Raw genomic sequence first — 15,158 nt, forward strand, 5'->3', positions numbered from 1 at the left:
CAAGTTACCCACTATATACCCACTGTTCTCCTGCATTAACAACTGTGTGTTCTACTAGTCAGTTACTGCACATGCATTGTGCACATATTTTTAAAATCGTGCAAGTCTGTTAATGGAACATGTGCGCATTGACATCGGTTGTTCATTTAGGTGATGTTCCTTGTCCAGAGAGTATAGTTCCTTCGGCACTTGTTGCCTTGGTAACTGTTGTTGTTCCACTGAGGTTGGTGAGGACATGCGGATCTCTGGGATTGATCGTAATTTTGTACTCAGTACCTTTCTCCCTGACCAGCCGATTGTGATGAAGGAGCAGCTTCACTAGTTAAGCTTCTATGCGCCTATGGTTGTGCCTGTTATCTGGTTGAGTTTCTTTTTGAGATCTTTCTGCTTGCATTGTGCTCTGAGACTAATATCATGCTATCATACAGATTCAGTCTTACATTATGGGGCTTCATTTCTGGATTGCTATGTTGAGCAACTTCACACAGATCTGTAAAGGTTGCATGCTGCACCCATATCTCCCTGACACTTCTTGTTCATTTGACATTTTCCCTCTATGGTCACCATTGTAACAGCCTCAAACAATTTGGCGGGAATTTTACCACCCCACCTGCCTCAGGAATTTGGGCAGGCGAGGGGCGGATCAAGGCAAGGTCCAATGACCACGGGTGGGATTTTACGGTTTCGGAATGAGCAAGGCCGTAAAATCCTGCCCAATGTCTCCAATAGATTTGACAGAACCAAACTGCTGCATTATGTATAATTCTTCATCAGACTCATCTGCTGATATCTCTCCCATGGCCAATGTGTAGGTTTGTTTTACTTCCACTCACTGTGGGGTCTCTCAGGTTGAAGACTAGTCTATCTTTAATCAGATCATCTTTTAGCTTTCCAAAATTCACATGATACTGCCAGCTGTATTATTATAGTCATGTGCCGTTAAATGGTCCAATTTTCACCCTGAACTCTAGTGTTTAATACATATCGTCCATATCTAATATTCACTTGGGGTTCAAAACGTGCATTCAAAATCTTTGCCATCTGTTTTCTCTGCTCATCAGTTAGAGTTAGGGTGGTATACACTTTGTAACAGTTCCTCTCCAGCAGTAAGTGTTGCCACTCTTATCTTTTCAGGCTTATTAATTAATCTCATACCCATTACAATCTCATACTTTTGCCATTGTATGAGGAAAACCTATTGTTACTGAAGATGGAATTGGAAAATTTACTGCAGCCATTTTTCTTGTGACCTTTATTTGTGGTCTATTTGTCCTCTTATGTCTCCTTTTCCTTTGTCCTTTTCTCTCCAGCCAGTAATTGTACTTGCAGCCTGTGTGCTTTTCTTCTGTCCCTTTTTCGGCAGCTTTTTCCATTTCTATATGCCTCTCTAAGCTGCGTCTTACTTGCAGTCTTTGTCTGTTCTGCTTTTTTTCTTTTCAGCAGATTTTCTTGTAGATTTGATTGTTTCTTTGGTTCTCAGTGTCTTCTCTGCACCTTCTCTGTAGGGTTCATTTTTTCTGCTCTTCCATTCACTATGTTTCATGCATAGGCTGTACTTCTTCAGTGTGTCCTCAGTGAGAGCCTTTATTGAACTGGTCTTAAGATGTCTGCTTCTAGAGGCAGCCTCATGGCATAGTTACAAGACTATGGAACGCCAGATGTCAATCAGACTGGTTACATTTCACAATCCAAATTTTCCCTTTTCATATTGAACAAAAGATACAAACAAGTGTCAATTCTATCTGTGACTATTCTAAATTGTTCAACTGCTGATACATCTGGAAAGAAATTTGCAAACAAAAAAGCTGCATTGTTAAAGACCCTGGATCTTCAAATACAATCAGTAAAGCACATGCAAGTAACCAACTGAACCAGCACAGTGCAGTTTTTCATAATAATTGTAATGAAGCCATAATGGGCATACAGGATTAGGAATGTCTTGTACAATTATAGAGGGTTTTTTAAAGGCCACACCTGGAGTATTGTATGCAGTTTTGGTCTCCTTATCTGAGCAAGGATGACCTTGCTCTGGAGGGAGTGCAGAGAAGGTATACCAGACTGAATCCTGGGATGGCAAGACTGACAGATAAGGAGAGATTGAGTCGGTTAGGATTGTATTCATTGAAGTTTAGAAGAATGAGGGGGGAATTTCATCGAAACCTATAAAATTCGAATAGGATTAGACAGGGTAGATGTAAAAAGGATGTTCCCGAGAGGTGGAGGTATCCAGAACCAAGGGTCATAGTCCGAGGATACAGGGAAGACCATTTGGGACAGAGATGAGGAAAAATGTCTTTCCCAGAGGGTGGTCAGCTTATGGAATTCACTACCACAGAAAGTAGCTGAGGCCAAAACATTGTATATTTCCAAGAAGGAGTTAGATATAGCACGTGGGGCAAAGGGGATCAAAGGATATGGGGGGAATGGGGGACCAGACTATTGAGTTGGACGATCAGCCATGATCATAATGAATGGCAGAGCAGGCTCGAAGGGCTGAATGGCCTCCTCCTGCTCCTATTTTCTATGTTACGATGAGATGATTTATAGCAGCATCAAACTTGGGCTTAGGGGAGAGGATTGAACTCGCTCTTTGGACTATGAGGCCCCATAATCATCAAAAATGGCATGCACACACTTCCGATGTGAGTGATGCTGAATGCCATCTTCATAAAGGGGACTTGCACACAGAGCTAAACAAGCGCCAGCAGCAAGCAGGGCAGGCAGTTCATAACGTCAATACATTTGTCAGAAGTGCTGCCATGTTCCAGACTATGCCCTTTCTCAACTTTTCAGAGCTGAGCAGGACATAATTGTCATGAAGAATACCCATTAGCATGATTTAATGGGATCATGAACTACATACAGGTTAGATGCTGGTTTATTTCATCTGGCTGTTGTTGCAGTTTTGGATGGTTTAATTGCTTTCTATAGCTGGATAAAGTTTCAAAGGTCTACAGGCAGTGTGTGGGAAGTACTAAAGTATTTCTTCTTTGCTGATTTAAGCCTTCTGTATAATCAATGCTTCCACATATAGGTGGACTAGAAATACTTTCCTCCCCACATTGGGCATGACTGGGGGAATAAGCAGAAAGCACACAGAGGGGGATGGGCTGTTTGTAAAGGGCGCAGAATGGAGGAAAGAAGGACATATCTAGAGGAGGTGATTAGGGAGCGATTCTCATACATGTTATTCAGATACAAATAATTCTTGTGATGTCTGACCTGATAATCTACATCTCAGATATTAAAGGAAGTGGCCCTGGAAATATGGGAAGGATTGGTGGTTATTTCCAAAATTTCTATAGACTCTGGAGCAGTTCCTACAGATTGGAGAGTGGCAAATGTAACCCCACTATTTAAAAAGGGAGGGAGAGAGAGTAAACTGATAATTATAGGGAAGATGCTTAAGTCTACTATAATAGAGCATTTGGAAAACATTAATGCGATTAGGCAAAACCAGCATGGATTTATGAAAGACAAATCATGCCTTACAAATCTACTGGCATTTTTTTGAGGATGTAACTGGCAGAAAAGATAAGGGAGAACCAGTGCATGTGATGTATTTGGACATTCAGAAGGCTTTTGATAAGGTCCCTTATGAGAGGTTAGTGGGCAAAATAAAGCACCTGGGATAGGGGTTAATATATTGGCATGGATCAAGAATTGATTGACAGATAGGAAACAGAGAGTGGGACTAAATGCTCTTTCTGCCAGAGGCAGGCAGTGACTGTTGGGGTATCACAAGGATCAGTGCTTGGGCCCCAGCTGTTCACAATACATATAAATGACCTGGATGAGGGAACCAAATATAATATTTCCAAGTGTGCTGATGATACGAAACTGGGCAGAATTGTGAGTTGTGAGGAGGATGTTCATAGAATCCCTACAGTGCAGAACGAGGCCGTTCAGCCCATCGAGTCTGCACCAACAACAATCCCACCCAGGCCCTATTCCCGTAACCCCACATATTTACCCTGCTAATCCCCCTGACACTAGCGTCAATTTAGCATGGCCAATCAACCTAACCCGCATATCTTTGGAGTGTGGGAGGAAACCGGAGCACCTGGAGGAAATCCACGTAGACACGGGGACAATATGCAAACTCCACACAGACAGTGACCCGAGGCCGGAATCGAACCCGGATCCCTGGCGCTGTGAGGCAGCAGTGCTAACCACTGTGAGGCAGCAGTGCTAACCACTGTGCCACCGTGCCGCCCATGTTATGAGGCTTCAAGGTGATTTAGAGAAGTTGAGTGAGTGCGCGAACACATAGCAGATGCAGTACAAAATGCGACTAAATATGACAGGAAGAGTGTTATTTAGATAGTAATATATTGGGAAGAGTCGATGTACAAGGGCTCTGGGTGTCCGTGTAGAGAGGCAAAGTAGCAAGCAATTAGGAAGACAAATGTTGGCGTTCACTGCAAGGGGATTTGAGTTCAGCAGTCGGGATATCTTACTGCAATTATACAGGCCCTTGGTGAGACCACACCTTGAGTATTGCACGTAGTTCTGGTCTCCCAAGAAAGAATATACTTGCCATAGAGGGAGTGAAGCAGAGTTTCACTAGGCTGATACCAGGGTTGGCGAGATTGTCCTACCAGGAGAGATTAGTTTGACTGGGCCTGTATTCATAGAGTTTAGAAGGATGAGAGGAGATCTGATAGAAATATATAAAAAAGGGGTGGACAGACTAGGTGCAGGGAGGATGTTTTCCCAGGTTGGGGAATCTAGTACCAGGGGACACAGTCTCAGGATAGATCCGGTCTCAGGGTAGACCATTTAGGACTGAGATGAAGAAACAATTCCTCACTTAAAGGATAGTGAACCTGTGGAATTCCCTTGCATGGAAGGCTGTGGAGGCCAAGTCACTGAATGTATCCAAGAAAGAGATACATTTTTAGATTTTAATGGCATTAAGGTGTATGGGGAAGAAACAGGAATGTGGCATTGCGATCGAGGATCAGCCATAATCATACTGAATGGCAGATCAAATTCAAAGGGTTGAATGACCTACTCCTGCTCCTATTTTTTATGTTCTATGTTGTCCCATGTTCGCTAATTCTGCCAGTTGCTGTTTACACAGCTCTGACCTCAGAGCATGAAAAGGACTGCACTGAATGTGGTTGTTAGGGTGACTCTGGCCTTGAACCTCTATGTGCTGACTCTTTTTGAGCTGCTGTTATAGATTGAAGCAATGTCTCTCAGTTTGCAGTGCACAGGAACACTCTATCTAAAGAGCGATGATTTCATCTCATTTACTCTTACCAGAGAGGAACAAATGGACTGAGCATGGTACCAGAGTGCACGCATATTGTCTTGCAGGCTTTTCCTGGCAGCTTTGCTATGTACCTACTCTGAAAGGGATTTCACTCCCTCTCTGTGTGACCGCTGTCAGCAGATCATCGAATTTAATATCTAACAGTAATCACAATGCACTCATTCTGCCACATTCCACTGACGAACATCTCGCCAAGGCCATCCCCACACCCCCACTTCTTGCCTTCAACAACCGCACAACCTCAAACAGACCATTGTCCGCAGCAAACTACACAGCTTTCAGGAGAACAGTGACCACGACACCACACAACCCTGCCACAGCAACCTCTGCAAGACGTGCCGGATCATCGACACGGATGCCATCATCTCACGTGAGAACACCATCTACCAGGTACACGGTACATACTCTTGCAACTCGGCCAACGTTGTCTACCTGATACGCTGCAGGAAAGGATGTCCCGAGGCGTGGTACATTGGGGAAACCATGCAGACGCTACGACAACAGATGAATGAACACCGCTCAACAATCACCAGGCAACACTGTGGGGGAGCACTTCAGCAGTCACGGGCATTCGGCCTCTGATCTTCGGGTAAGCGTTCTCCAAGACGGCACACGACAGCGCAGAGTCGCTGAGCAGAAACTGATAGCCAAGTTCCGCACACATGAGGACGGTCTCAACCGGGATCTTGGGTTCATGTCACACTATCGGTAACCCCCACAGCTTGCCTGGACCTGCAGAATCTCACTGGCTGTCCTGTCTGGAGACAATACACATTTCTTTAACCTGTGCCTAATGCTCTCTCCACTCACATTGTCTGTATCTTTAAGACTTGATTAGCTGTAAAGATTCGCATTCTCATCAGTATTCTGTAACTTGAGGTTGTGTCTCTGTATGCCTTATTTATGAGCAGATATCCACTCCATCTGACGAAGGAGCAGCGCTCCGAAAGCTAATGGCATTTGCTACCAAATAAACCTGTTGGACTTTAACCTGGTGTTGTTAAAACTCTTACTACATTCCACTGTGCCAGATATATTTTAACTACCAAGGTATATACCTGTTGTGCCTGCCGCACAGTCTGTTTTAACCCTCATACGATGGACAAAGAATTGCGAGTAGACTTCTTGTTAGTACAACCAATATTTATTTAAAACACACAATCAATAATCACCCACCCAACCAACAATAAGTTATCTTACAGAAAATACTAAAATTCAAATCCAATACAAGACCTTGACTTAACTTTGCGTGACTGGCAAGTACCCAAGCAGATATTGGCCTTTATCTGTGCGCTGGTCTCGGTCGTCCTCTGCGTCGTCTGGTCCTTTCGTCTGGTCTGGCACTCTGGCTCAGGTCTTCCTTCCTTCTTGGGTGTGGTGGCTCTCCTCGTGCTGGTCGTTGCTGGCGACGGTCACCGGTGTTGTAGCTCATTCGTGGGGTCAGAGAGAGAGAGAGATTCTTGGTTGTGCAGCACCCTTTATACCCCGTTGGGTTTCGCGCCCCTTTTGGCCATTGCCAATCAATCGATCAGGACTTGATCGCCCTGATCGATAAAGTCCAGTCGGGTGCTGCCACACCAATCTCTGGGTGTGTCCCCAACAGCCATGTCTATAGGCGCTGGGGGCACGTAGGACACACACCTCCCTCCCAAATAAGGGGTTACGGCGCCCTATGTCTGGTAAACAACCCAGTTTGACCAGAAAGTCCCTTTTGTCCTGGAGATGGCCCATATCCTGTGTATTCAGTCGTCTGGGTTGCAGCCTGTTTATCTCTGTCTTTTAGGTGGCAGCCTGCTGTTTTAGTTCTTGCCCAATTGTCCCAGAGTGCAATACAAATCGCCATTTTAGGTGGCTCGTTTGGCCACAGTCCCCCCTTTGATCCTGAACATGAAGGTAATGGATCACAAACTCAGGACCAGTATCTGTCAGGAATACCCAGTCACTCATCAGTCAAGCAAGGCCCAGGCATTGGCATGTACAGTAATAATACATTCCTACAATATATTGACATTCCAGAAGCAACACTCTACAAATACAAACAACCACATATTCTAAACGCCATTATTACAATAGGCTAATTATGAACCAACATTCAAACAAACATTACAATAAAGTATTTGCAGATCTGAGGCACATTTTGGGAGTAGGATTTCCAATGGTTCATTAGTACAAATCGCAAAATGGCAGGCTTCCTGTAAACATTACTCTACTGAATTAGAGGGGACCGTAGTTCAAGGGCGGACCATACGTCCTGCCTCCGGGTGATCCATCGGCTGAATTGGACTGTGAGGATGATTAGATATACCAGGGTGAACAAAATCAGTAATACCACCAGGTGTGACATCATGCGAACAAATGGGTGGATTTGGATGTTTGAGCCCCAGTTCCAAAGGTCATCCCACCAAGAGGTGACTTTAATTTCTTTAATGCCCCTTTTCACCTCTTGGGGCTGCTGTATTACTTTGGTGAAGGTTCTGTGGGCTGTAGCCAATTTTACTCGAATCTGGTTCAACTCCTCCGGCAGGGGTTTTAGGCTTGTATCATATTTCTCATGTCCTCCCCTAGAGTCTGTCGCAGCTCGTCAGTGGCGTTCAAATCTGCCCTCTCCCTCTTATGGATGTCTATTAGTTGAATGAGGCCCACCCTGGCTGGTATGTGTGGTTTGATGCAGAATGTAGTGTTAGTAATGTCGTAATGTGTCGTGCCATACTGATATTGTTTCAGGGAGGAGGTGAGACAGTATCTCCCTGCTCCCTTGTAAGCCACCCGAGTTATGTCTGTGTCCAGGCTACGAGCTTCTACTGAGCAATTTAGGCTAGTGTTTGTTCTGAAGCCACACAGTACATGCTCATTTAAGTAAACTGGGTACGGGCATGTGATTATTTAGTCAGTTTGCTGACATCTGTCCAGAGTAGTGCCCTCCCTTCTTTCTCCACTGCGTACGGTAAAATGCCGTCGTACCCGATCCAGATATCCCCATGGATAGTCCCTATATTTTCCATTTCAAAGACCCTCAGTCCGATGGTGTGACCATGTCATTGACTAACTCCCTCTTGGATCTTTCCTGTCTTTCATCCATTCCTATCTTCTGTCCTAACAATCTGAGAGTCAAGTGGAGGTATAATCTCTTAGGTTGGGGAGAGCACCACTCTGGCAGTTGGGTCTCAGCTATATAGAACATAGAATAGTACAGCATAGAACAGGCCCTTCGGCCCACGATGTTGTGCCGATCTTTATCTGAAACCAAGATCAAGCTATCCCACTCCCTATCATCCTGGTGTGCTCCATGTGCCTATCCAATAACCGCTTAAATGTTCCTAAAGTGTCTGACTCCACTATCACTGCAGGCAGTCCATTCCACACCCCAACCACTCTCTGCGTAAAGAACCTACCTCTGATATCCTTCCTATATCTCCCACCACGAACCCTATAGTTATGCCCCCTTGTAATAGCTCTATCCACCCGAGGAAATAGTCTTTGAACGTTCACTCTATCTATCCCCTTCATCATTTTATAAACCTCTATTAAGTCTCCCCTCAGCCTCCTCCGCTCCAGAGAGAACAGCCCTAGCTCCCTCAACCTTTCCTCATAAGACCTACCCTCCAAACCAGACAGCATCCTGGTAAATCTCCTCTGCACTCTTTCCAGTGCTTCCACATCCTTCTTATAATGAGGTGACCAGAACTGCACACAATATTCCAAATGTGGTCTCACCAAGGTCCTGTACAGTTGCAGCATAACCCCACGGCTCTTAAACTCCAACCCCCTGTTAATAAAAGCTAACACACTATAGGCCTTCTTCACAGCTCTATCCACTTGAGTGGCAACCTTCAGAGATCTGTGGATATGGACCCCAAGATCTCTCTGTTCCTCCACAATCTTCAGAACCCTACCTTTGACCCTGTAATCCAGGCTACGAGCTTCTACTGAGCAATTTAGGCTAGTGTTAAATTAGTCCCACCAAAATGAATCACCTCACATTTATCAGGGTTAAACTCCATTTGCCATTTTTCAGCCCAGCTTTGCATCCTATCTATGTCTCTTTGCAGCCTACAACAGCCCTCCACCTCATCCACTACTCCAGCACAGGTACCAATTTGTGGTGGATGATGTCATACAAGGTTTTCCCTGTGTGTTTTAGTATCAATCCATTCTGTGGTCCGGGAATGGCTTCAGGACAAATCGAGTGGGATGGGTCTGGGTTTGGCTTCGGCCCAGTTCTTATTTTGTACAATGCAAAGTTCCCCTCTATGTGTGTCCCGCGGGGGCACCGCTGCCCGAGCTCTAATCCTTTATCTGGGTTGTTGGCCAGACATCCAATTTCACCCATTATTTGAAAATCCCCACCAATCCCCTGCTACGGTGACACTCAGAGAACATTCAGTTCAGTTCAAACTGCCGTTTGGTTTTTTGTATATCAGCCGCTGGTTGTTACACCCAAACATTATACTCTTATCGGGGTGCACCCATAACACACCCTCCTCACATTCCCCCGCGTCAGGTGGGGCAAACCATAAGTAACTGGGATACCACAAGTTCATCTTGCTTGGAATGTCCTGTGTGCTTATCCCAATGATGAGTCCGATGAGGTAGATCGTAGGTTGCATCTCTGTCATCGTCCGTCATTGTCCTGAGGAGATCAATGTAATTTCTGCTGTTATCGCATCCAATATTTGATGCATATACATATATTTAAACTGTCCATGTCCCTCTTTTTTTTTGAACACTATTGACAGTGGTGTGGTCAGGAGGACCCCGGTATATCAATTGTCGCTTGCATGTCGTAGTTTTTTTTAAATTCTAATTGTGAAGCACTACTGAGCAAATTTTTGTTCAGATCAATAAATAGACGAGTCGTGGGGTGGTCAGAAAAGAGCTTGTTTAACTGGCCAGCAAAATCAAGGCGGCCAGTTTTATTCTAGCAGCAGTCACCATTAGCCCTAGGGATTCGAATAGCACTGGAGTCGGTCTGTAATGACCAGAAGAGGTGTCCGTTCTATGAGTGTCTTGGAATTTGAAGGCAGAACGCATTTAAAATTTAGCAGAAGTGCTTCTAAGAGTTGAAAATGTAGCCCAGTCACCTTGACAATTTTAAAATTTAGCGTAGCTGCCTCAATGATGTTAAAATTTAGCACAGCTGCCTCAATGATTTTAAAATTTAGCATGGCTGCCTCAAAGATTTGCATAGTTGCCTTAATGATGTCTTAATTAGAGAAAGGTGGCGAAAGAGCACGGCGTCGGATTGTATAAATAACCCGGTTAATCGTACTAGCAGTACTGTATATAAATGGTATGGGAAACGAGTCGGTTGTACTTAACCGTGGACATTTTACTGTCGGTCGGTCACGGTGGACCGGCAGGTTGCGGGGTTTTTTAAGTGGGTGCTTCCATCAGAGATTCTTGTACCTTGCATTGGTCGGTACTGTGGGCTGAATTTCATCATTTGGAGCACCTTAGATTCCTTTATTCAGCATTTCCGTTAACAAATGACCCAACAGAGACTCATCTTCTGAATCATTTGTATCATGGGGCTCCATCATTATCTCCTCGCCTGGTCTCCATACCCGTGTCTGTTCGTTGGATTGCACTGTGGGGTCTGCGTTTGGATCTGGGTTCAGGGGTCCTTTATCCTCGTCTTCCAGTCTAATTAATCTATGTGTCTGGTCCCTTACCCATGTGGGGGATGCAGCACCGGGTGTCCCCATCAAAATAACCCGGTGTTGTTTAGTCAGGGCCTCACTGTTGGGTCTGGGGCTTATGTTTATGGGAGAATCCATAATGCTGCGATGGCCGATATCTGGCGAGTCGCGCCAGTCCTCTAGGGTGCGCAAGTCTCCTGTTATGTCTGGGTCGATCAGTACCCCTAGGGACACTTCAGGTGTGGACAAGGCTCTGGGCTGTAGGGTGGTCGGGGTAAGGGTCTGGTCTGAACCTGAAAGTGGATGAGAAGGTGTCCGGGGAAATACATTTCCTGGGTGAGGCCGTTCCGGTCGCCGAGTGTCATCCTCCCCTATCTCTAATGAGAGATGGTGGAAGTGATTATTCTGAGTCCCGTAAGCTTTCAGTTGATTGACGTGGAACCAACCAGTTTTCCCGTTGGCGATCAGGACCTTATACACTGAGGGGCTTATTTTGTCGGTGATGGTGTGCAGACCTGCATATCTCGGGGACAAGAAAGAACTGGGGTTGTAGAGGGAAATCATCACCTGCTGACCAACCGTATATGCTACCGGGTGTACCCTTTTATCTAAATATACCTTGCTCTGTTTCTTTTTAACTCCTAATTGGACAGCCGCGGCTAACTGGGCTGCTTTAATGTTTTTGGTTATCTGCTGGACAGCTTTCACGTGGGTGAGCGCTGTGATAGCAGGCTCAGTTAAATCAAACCCCAATAAATATTCAGCTCCTTTCATAGGTTGACCAGTCATTAATGTGTGGGGGGTGAATCCAGTAGAACTGGAAACGGTGTTGCGTACCATCATGAGGGCAAAGGGAAGCACTGTATCTCATGTTGTGTTGTTTTGCTAAACTGTCTTTCTAATGATCCCTTTTAGCGTTCGGTTCATGAGCTCTACGATTCCACTGGATTGTGGATGGTAGGCGATATGGAATTTCTGCTTGATGCCAAACAGCCATAACGTTCTGCATCACCCGCCCGGTGAAATGTGTCCCTTGGTCGGACTCTGTGCTGCGAGGAAGACCCCATCGTGTAAACACCTGCCGGGCTAATATCTTTGCGGTGGCCTTAGCTGTGTTGGATCTAGTGGGGAATGGCTCGACCCATTTGGTGAAAGTGTCTATTATTACCAGGATGTGTTTAAATCCATTCCTACATGGCGGTAGTGGGCCGATGTAATCAATTTGGAGATTTGTCCACGGGCCTTCTACTGGGCGTGTGTGCCTTAGCTCCACTTTTCTGGCATACCTATCGGGGTTGTTCTGGGTACAAATTAAACAATTGTCGATATAATGGCCAACGTCATTGTGCAGTTTGGGCCACCAACATAATTCTTTTAATCGCTCGGTTGTTGTCTCTGTGCCCTGATGGCCATGCCCGTCATGGTACTGGTAGATGAGCTGATTTCTGTCCTGGGTAGGGACTACGTATGTGCCTGCCTTTAATATCAAACCATCCTGAATCTGTATTTTGTCTTCCCATTTCTCATATGGGGCTGGGTAGACTCCTTCTAAAATTTGTTTTAGGGAACTGTCAGTGCGCTGGGCTTGGACCAGGTCGGCTATATTAGTTTGGCAGATGGCCACACCATCTACTTGCTCTCCTACAGGTGGCTGCCAAAACTATCCCGTACGGGCACTGGCCTTGGCGAGTGCATCAGCCTTACAGTTACCAGGTGGGGAGGTCCTGTGGTGGCTTCTAACCTTAATAATTCCGTATGTGCGACCTTCAGTGGCCTGCAGAAGATATTTTAATAAGGGGGCTGACGGTAGGGGCTTTCCGTCCGCATAGACGAAGCCTCTGGCTTCCCATAACGGTAGGAACTCAGTCAGGCTGTTGCACACGTACATACTATCGGAGTGTATGTTGGCGGGGGTTGGAAATAGGTCTGGGTGACTCACTACGTATGCAACTGCTGCTAGTTCGGCAGCTTGAGCACTCAAATGGCTGGGTAGTTTGAGAGCGAGTTCTATTAGTGGCTGTCCCTGTTAATTTTCCACATAAATGCCACATCCTGTGATCCTGGTTCCATTCTCTATGGTGGATGAACCGTCTACATAAATTCTCATGGCTGAGTCTGTCCGTTGGGAGGCTGTCTGTTTTGTCCCTGATCGTGTCTCCTGTTGTTTCGGGATAAACAGACCTGTGGGGTCCATAAGACCATAAGACATAGGAGCGGAAGTAAGGCCATTCGGCCCATCGAGTCCACTCCACCATTCAATCATGGTTGATTTCAACTCCATTTACCCGCTCTCTCCCCATAGCCCTTAATTCCTCGAGAAATCAAGAATTTATCAATTTCTGTCTTGAAGACGCTCAACGTCTCGGCCTCCACAGCCCTCTGTGGCAATGAATTCCACAGACCCACCACTCTCTGGCTGAAGAAATTTCTCCTCATCTCTGTTCTAAAGTGACTCCCTTTTATTCTAAGGCTGTGCCCCCGCGTCCTAGTCTCCCCTGTTAATGGAAACAACTTCCCTACGTCCACCCTATCTAAGCCGTTCATTATCTTGTAAGTTTCTATCAGATCTCCCCTCAACCTCCTAAACTCCAATGAATATAATCCCACGATCCTCAGACGTTCATCGTATGTCAGGCCTACCATTCCTGGGATCATCCGTGTGAAATGGAGGGTCCTTTGTGGCTATAACCTGACACTCATGCGGATCTCCCCCATAATTTAAATTATCTGCCGGGAACGTGGGCACTTTGGTTCGCTTTACAGTGATGTCCCTACCCTGCAGTAGTCGTGTCCAACGGGCAGCGCGGACCTGGCTTACTGAGCCGTCTTTAAGGCGGCCATCCAGCAGAAGCTGGGTTGGGGTGTGTTCAGTGAGGGCGGTTATTGGGTTCAGTCCGGTGATATCGGCGAAATGCCGCACGGCCCAAAATACCGCGAGCAGGTGTCGTTCACACCCGGAGAAGCCCTGTTCGACTGGATCCAATACTCATGAGGCATTGGCTACTGGGCCTGGTCTACCATGTCTTTCTTGTAATAATACTGCTGAAAGTATGTGGTCGGTGGCTGCAACTTCTAAGGCGTGGGGTAGATCTGTGTCGGGGACTAGTAAGGCTGGCGCTGTGGCGAGGGCGCGCTTTAAATCAGTTACTGCAGCTGTGTGCTGCTCAGTCCACTTCCAGGTCGCGTTTTTCTTTAGCAATTCGGAAAGTGGGGCTGCCTTGGTGGCAAAGCCGTCTATGTGGTTCCGACAGTACCCTACTAAACCGAGGAAAGACCGGAAGGCACTCACATCTCGGGGCAGTGGGAGGTGCTCTATGGAGTCTATCCTTTTCTGTTCGATCTCCCTCTTCCCATGGGTAATCACTGTACCCAGGTATATAACCTTGGGTTGCAAAATTTGGGTCTTTTTCAGGTTGACTTTGCAGCCAAATGAGTGGAGCAGTGCGAGTAATTCATCCAGCAATGTTACACGCTCCTCTTTGGTGTTAGTCTGTAACAATAAGTCATTTACATATTGGACCAAGCACTTGGGTCGGGAAAACTTTTCTAGCCCGGTATCTAGTTGCCTGTGGAAGATGGACAGGGAATTATGGAAACCCTGTGGTAGGCAAGTCTAAGTGTATTGCTGTCCCTGGAAGGTAAAGGCAAACTTGTACTGGCAAGACCGATTTAAAGGGATGGACCAGAAGCCGTTACTGATATCTAGTTCCGTGAAAAACCTTACCTGGGCTTTCTGTCTCATCATGGTGACGGGGCTTGTGGCTACTGTGGGGGTCGTGAGTGGGGTAACCTTATTTAATTCCCGACAATCGACCGTTAACCTCCATGATCCATCTACCTTTTTCACGGGCCATATCGGCACATTATTTGTGGATGCCACTCGTCTCAACATCCCCTGCTGTAATAGACTATCAATTACTTTGGTCACCTCCCTCTCTGCCTGTCTGGGGAAACCATATTGTCTCTGTGGTTTCGGGTCCGGCCCTTCAATTAACATCTCCCCAGGTACCTGGCCACAATCATGTTTATGCTGCGCAAACACCTCATTGTTTCTTTGAAGCACCTCCCTGATGGCTGGATCACTGCTAATCGTTAAGGGATCAAAACAGAATTCTCCTATTGTGCTAACCCTATTAGCATATGCCCCAGCTGGAATGATTGATGGCGCACTGCTAATCGTAGCCATCTGCCAAATGCATCGATTAGCTGGATCGAATGAAAGATTACATTTATTCATG

Source organism: Mustelus asterias, chromosome 17, assembly GCF_964213995.1.
Source record: "Mustelus asterias chromosome 17, sMusAst1.hap1.1, whole genome shotgun sequence".
NCBI classification, from domain to species: Eukaryota; Metazoa; Chordata; class Chondrichthyes; order Carcharhiniformes; family Triakidae; genus Mustelus; species Mustelus asterias.